This window comes from Gracilinanus agilis, chromosome 1, assembly GCF_016433145.1.
Source record: "Gracilinanus agilis isolate LMUSP501 chromosome 1, AgileGrace, whole genome shotgun sequence".
NCBI classification, from domain to species: Eukaryota; Metazoa; Chordata; class Mammalia; order Didelphimorphia; family Didelphidae; genus Gracilinanus; species Gracilinanus agilis.
Genome location: NC_058130.1, coordinates 643,371,873 through 643,378,772, shown reverse-complemented (window position 1 = coordinate 643,378,772; position 6,900 = coordinate 643,371,873).

Genomic DNA, 6,900 nt, shown 5'->3' with positions numbered 1-6,900 from the left:
AGAGATGGAGAGAGATGGAGAGAGAGAGAGAGAGAGAGAGAGAGAGAGAGAGAGAGAGAGAGAGAGAGAGAGAGAGAGAGAGAGAGAGTCAGTCAGAGACAGAGCAAGAGAGAGAGACAGAGAGAGAAAGAGACTGGTGGGGGAGGAAGAGGGGAGATGAGAAGAGGAGACAGAAAGAGAGAGAGTCTGGAAGATGAAGAATGAGGACACTACCAGGGGTAATAAAAATTCAGAATTGCCCTTCCTTTATTCTAAAGTCAAGGAAATTTTGTGTGGCCCCAAAGGCCATAATCTTCCCCCACCTACCAACTTACTGAGTAAAGAAGAATAGCATTATGATGTTCTCAATAGAGCATAAAACAATGGACGTAGAGTTAAGAAGCTGTAGATTTTAGTCCTATCAAATTGATGCATTTTGTGACCTTGGGCAAGGCATTTAACCTCTCAGCCTCAGTTTCTTCATCTAAAAAATGAAGATAATGATAATACATCTACTTCACAGGGTTGTGAAGACTGAATGAAAAAGGGGATTTCAACTTGGTTTTTCTCACCCTAAAGTACTATACTATATAAATAATGCAAACTATTAAATGCAAGGGTTAGGTGCAGGGGAGACAGTGTCCACCTCAGGAGGTGGACAGTGGGTAGTGGTGAAAACCATAAGAAACAACTCCAACTCTGGGAGACAACGTGGCAAATGAATATCTATTTCCCACCTGAGTTCATTTTGGGGGCTTGAGCAGCTGCAGAATTCTAGGTTAATAGATCACTATATGCAGACCACACCAAGAGACAGAGAAGAAATAAAAGCTTCCCTGGTCTGGCTCAAGCATCCGGAAGCACTCCCAACCTCTCTCCTCCCACATGTCTGAACACCTGCATACTGCCTCAAGGGACTACACCAAGATTTCCTCCTTCCCCAATTGCTTTTCCATATCTGATACCAAATAAAGAAAGGGACTGCTGGTAAATGTTTAACAATTGGCTCTCTGGGAAAAAATGGACCCTGGACACGCTTTTAAGTTTATTCTGCATTTTTAACGTTTTCCTTCTCTTTCTTAAATCTAGACAATCGACAAAACAAAGTCCAAGCCCTGACTTATAGAGTCGGCTGATTTCTGAAGTGTAAATGCTTACATTGAAAATCCAACAATCAGCCCTCAAAGTCCAGATGGAGCTCACTCCAGAACATCCCCGGGTATATAAAGTTTATGTAAGTATCAAAAAACTAAGGTAGCACAGGGTTATCATTAAGAAAGAAGAGACAAGTCAATAGACAGCAGAAAGCCATTTTTCAGAAACAAGAGCCAAGTTAACTATAATATATTTTTGGTAGTCTTACTCCTTTTTGATCACCCAAAGGAAAGTTAATCAGTTCCATTTTCTGCTCGTCTTAGTGAGAGTCCTAAGGACCCAGCACCATCTATTGCTAGAAAATACCAAGAAACATGAGACATGGTCCCTACTCCCAAGGAACGTCCAGTCTTTTTAGGAGAATAAGTTATACACTTAATTTCTCCCAGAAACAAAACCCTTTTTAATACCAGTATTTTCCTAGTGTTGTATGACTGTAAAAACATATGGAATACTATAGTCTCAGAGGAATTGCACATGAAAATCACTCAGAGGAAAACAGAAACCTACCTGGTGAGTAAGAGCAAGCTGTAACACATTGCAAATGAGGAATTATATTGGATAATTGGAGTAGCACGTCATCCAAAAAATTTTATGATTGGAAGAAGTTGGGTTAAGGGCAACAAGGTGCCTCAATAATAAAGAGCCAGGCCTAGAGATGGGAGGTCCTGGGTTCAAATTTGACCTTGGCTACTTCCTAGTTGTGTGATCCTGGGCAAGTCACTTAACCCTAATTGCCTAGCCCTTACCACTGTTCTGCCTTGGAATCATTATTTATCATTGATTCCAAGACAGAAGATAAGGTTTTTAAAAAAGAAAAGGAGAATAGGAAGACGGGCTGACCACATGGCAAAAGAGATAGTCAATGGATGGACACCAGGGGAACTTCATTTATATTCTTCTGATGTTGATAGAGGGAGGAAGGTATATGGATATGGATCTTCCTGCTAAGATTATCATCAATTAATCACCCCCAAAGAAGCAAGGCAAGTTGGCTTAAGTCACCTCAGTAGTACGGAAGAGCTAGAATGTGAATACAAGGACTCAGCCACCAAATCCAGTGCTCTTCCTCCTGGCCATCGCAACCCTGCTTTAATCCTGACTGGACCAAGAAGATGTGAGTCAGGGGTGAGTGGTAGTAGCAATAATATTGCCCTGTAGTATAGGGACTCTCTAAGGGCTCTCGGGCCCACATGGACTAATTTTTTAGACCCTTTTGGTCCATTTTAGAATCAATATTGTGTGTTGGTTCCAAGGTAGAAAAAACTGTAAGGATTAGGCAATGGGGTTATGACTTGCCCAGGGTCACACATCTAGGAAGTTTCTGAGGTCAGATTTGAACCTAGGACTTGCCTCTCTAGGACTGACTCTCAATCTACTAAGCCACCTAGTAGCCTACACACATGGACTAATTCTAATGCCTGACCTAAAAGGGTCAGATTCTCTCTGGTTTATTGCTCCAACCTAGAAAAATATCTATTTTTAGGAACTTAAAATTCTAGTTTTGACCTGGCTCAGAAAGGGAATTAGAAGAAGAAAAATAATCTAATCAGGAATCAGATGTCCTGGAAATTCCTTCTCAGGTCCAACCAATGAGTAGCCTGAAAGTCGTCATTTCAGGAGAGAAAGGAGGAATCTCCTCCTCTGGCATGCTCTGGGCTAGATGTACAAAGGAGAGAATGCATGTGGGGAAAAAATGAAAGTTTTTAGACTGGGGGGGGGGAGGATGAGGAGTCTGGAAACCTAGCTCTTTTGACAAAGTCTACCTACTACTCTTATTTGCCAGTCATCCTGGAGTCAATTCCAGTCACCAGGATCCATTCAGAGGGGTTCCCTACATCCCCTCAGCAAAATGTTAGAACCTGTGGGGGAGCCCTTTAGACAAAGGACCATGTCCTGTAATCTTATCCAGTTGGTTGGAGAGGTGGAACTCATCAAGCTGATGGGGATTTTCCTGATCAACTCCTGTAATAGTTAACATTTACAAACTACTTAAAGATTTCCAAAGCATTTCATGTATTTGATCCTCACAATAGCCTTAGGAAGTAGGTGCTCTCAGTATCCTCATTTTACAAATGAGGAAACTGAGGCAGACAGAGGTTAAATGGCTTGCCTGGGATCAGGCAATTGGTAATCCAGACAGTCCAGCTCTGGATTTGAACCAGGGGAGAAAAAAAGAGAAGTTTTCAAGATTTTCAAAGTATTTTAATTCTTAAATGAGGTTGATATGTGTACTCCCTCTATTGACTTGGGTCACAATCCATCCATCCTTTTTCATTGACTTGTGACTCTCTTGGCCATGGCTTTCTGTAAGTTCTCCATAGGGAGTCCATCTGACATGCTGGGGCTCTTCTCTAGGATTCCTTGACTTTAAGGGGAAACCAATGCAGTCAAAGGTTATCCATCACTGACTACTCACACCATCTCCTTTTTGTGTCCTATATCCCTAGCATAGTTGTTCATTGAAAATATGCTACTCATGTCTACCATAGACTTTTCCATGATCCTTTGGGTGGCCTATAACTCTTCTTTGGAGATTGTCTTATTTCTTGACTCAGAGACCTATGATGTTAAAAAGATTCAGAGAAGCTTGCTTCCATTAAAAAAAAAATCCTGGTGTGTTTTCTCAAATGCAATCCAGTCTGTTTTCTTCTCAATTAATTCTAAGCCTAGTTCATTGTCCATCTGCAGTAATTTTCCAAAGTAAATGTATTGATGTGACGGCTTAACTCTAAGGCAGGCTACCAGGGCGACGTCCTGTGGAGACTCCTCTAAGAATCCAGAAGAGCGGGGCTTTATTTAATCTAATTATTGTTGTTAAGTGTCAAGCTAAATCATTTCTACCTGCTAAGTTGTTGACCCTCTAAAATTCCAGCACCTCTGGGCAAATGCCTAGTCATCCTACCCTAGTTATAACTCTGAGGTTACTCTAAGTAGGTTATCAAAAAAGGCTAAGGGGGGAAGTAACATTTCATTTTGTCACTTTTATAGCTTTTAAATTGAGTTCTTCACAATGACCCGGTGAGGCTGAGAGTTTAAATAGTAATATCCCTATTTTATGGGTAAGAAAACTGAGACTTAGAAAGGTCAAAAATTTGGTCAGGCTACACATTAAATAAGGAAACTAGGACTTAAACCCAGTCCACACCAGTCAGTCAGTCAGTCAGTCATTAAGCATCTATTAAACACCCACTGTGTGTTAGGAATACAAAGAAAGATAAAAAAGTTCCTCCTCTTAAAGAGATTCCAATCCAATGAGAGAGACAACATTCCAGCTTTGTACAAACAAGTTATACAGGAAAAATGGGAAATAATCCACAGAGAAAAGGCATAGAATTATGAGGGGTTAGGAAAGGCTTCTTATAGAAAGTGAGATTTTATTTGGAACTTAAAGGAAGCCAAAGAGATGAAGAAGTAGAGCAAACCAGGCATGAGGGACAACCAGTGAAAATACCCAGACCCAAGAGATAGAATGTCTTGTTCAAAAACAACAAGGAGGTCCATGTCCCTGGACTGAGGATTATTGGGGAGGTAGAGGGTGATGTAAGAAACTGGGAAGGTAGGATGGGATGAAGAGGGGGAGAGGTTTGGTCACAAAGGTCGCTGAATTCCAAACAAAGCATTTTATAGTTAATCTTGAAGATGGTAGGAAACTATTAAAGTTCATTGAGGAAGCAGATAGACAACACAGTAAGACCTGGGTTCAAATTTGACCTCAGGTACCTCCTAGTTGTGTGATCCTGGGAAAGTCACTTAACCCTACTCTTCTGTCTTAGAACTTAGAACTTAGAAGGTAAGGATTAAAAAAAAAGAAGAAGAAGAAGAAAAGAGCGTTTTTTGAGGTGGGAAGTGGGTTGACAATCAGATCTGTGCTTTAGGAAAATCAGACTCACAGGATCATAGATTTAGAGCTAGAAGGAACCTAAAGAGGCCATTTAATCTAACTCCCTCATTTTACAGATCAGGAAACTTTGTCCCATGGATATTAAGTGACTTGCTCAGGGTCACTCATCTGTATCTGAGGCAGGATTTGAAAGCAAGCCTGCTAGAATCCAAGACCAGTGTCCTAGGGAATCTACCATGTTCCAAGTCCTGTCTTTTCCCCCAACCCATACTGGGTGAGAATTGAAGGTTGGACTCTTGGCTTGACCTGACCTGATGGTCTTCAGGGAAGTTAATTTGCTCTCAGAATTAGTCTTTGGGCAAAAGAAACCAAAAACACTTAGCAAGAATTAACATCTTGGTAAGTCAGACATACAAAGGCATGGACACACTCAGATCACCTGGTTCAGTGGGAAGAATTTTAAATTTGAAGTCCAAGCAACTGGGCTCAAATTTCATTTCTACCACATACCACCTGTGTGACCTTGGTCAAGTCACAGAGTCTCAATTTCCTCCTCCAGAAGATGAGGCAGCTGAACTATACTATCTCTGAGGTCTCTTTCAGCTCTCAATGTCGTACACCTGTGATGTTGAGACAAGACTGCCATGTGGAAGAGGGACACTAATAGTAGCCATCCGATGTAGGAAAATGTGCCCCCATATAGATGTATCTCTCATTGAGGAAAGGAAATTCTGAAATAATAGCAAGTTAGGGAGTGATTATTTGTATTCCCAAAGGATTCTTCCTATTATTCTCTCTTATTTGTATCCCCGGCACTTAGCACATTGCCTGGCACATACTACTAGGTCCTTAAAATGTAGTTGGGGATAATAAAGTTCCTTATTATAATATAATTTAATTTTTATCTAATTTATTTATTTTTAACTTTAAATAATTTTCAATGAATAAACCTGTATTTCCCTACCATTCTCTCTCTCCCCTCTTTAAACTAAAAAGAAACATGTAACATATACATAGTCAAAACAAATTCTCACATTAATAATTGAATTTTTTAAATGTCAGGTTATGTATACATTTTCTGAGAAAATAACAATTACATCAATTTATTTTTTTAGTATTTTTAAAATTACATCCACTTAGATACAACTGTGTATTCATAGGTTGCCAAGTAATGTAGGAAAGAAAATTATTATACTCCCGGTGAGCTCCACTCGGTACAAACATGAAAAATAATACTAACTCTAAAATGACATGTTGAATGGAGGGAATCATTTTTCCTCTGGGGAGCTCAGAGTTCCTCAGACACAATAAGAGTGATTTTTCTCTCCATTACCCCTAAGCCCTTCTGCCCTTAGGGAATGGGTTCATGCGACTATGCAATGACATAGATTTTATGTCTACAAAGTAGGAAGAATTACTGGCCTCTCCTCTGTAAGAAAAGAGAGTCATCTCATCTCTTGGGGGTACTTCTAGTCTAGGGGACCCCAGAGTAGCATGGCCAGGAGTTTCACATATACACGTACGTGTACATATATACATTGATAACATGCCTATATACATACATCTGTATACAGCATATACATATATACAAATATGTCACACAGCCCAGATAGGTATATATATTCTTTAATACATATATATCACACCATATATTTATAAATCACGTACCTCCTCATATATGTGTGTAATACATATACGCTATACATATCACATGACATGAATTTACCTGGTCTCATTCTGGAAGGAAGAGTCAGAGCTAGATCATGAAGAGTTTTAAATGCCAAGCAGAAGAGTTACTTAAAAGTAATATGGATTCCACATCAATACAGTGGAAACAAATCATGTATAAGCCAATTATAGTTAATAGCTTCTATAAGAATTCTTAGGTCACAGCCACAGCTGAGATTTTATGAAGTATATGA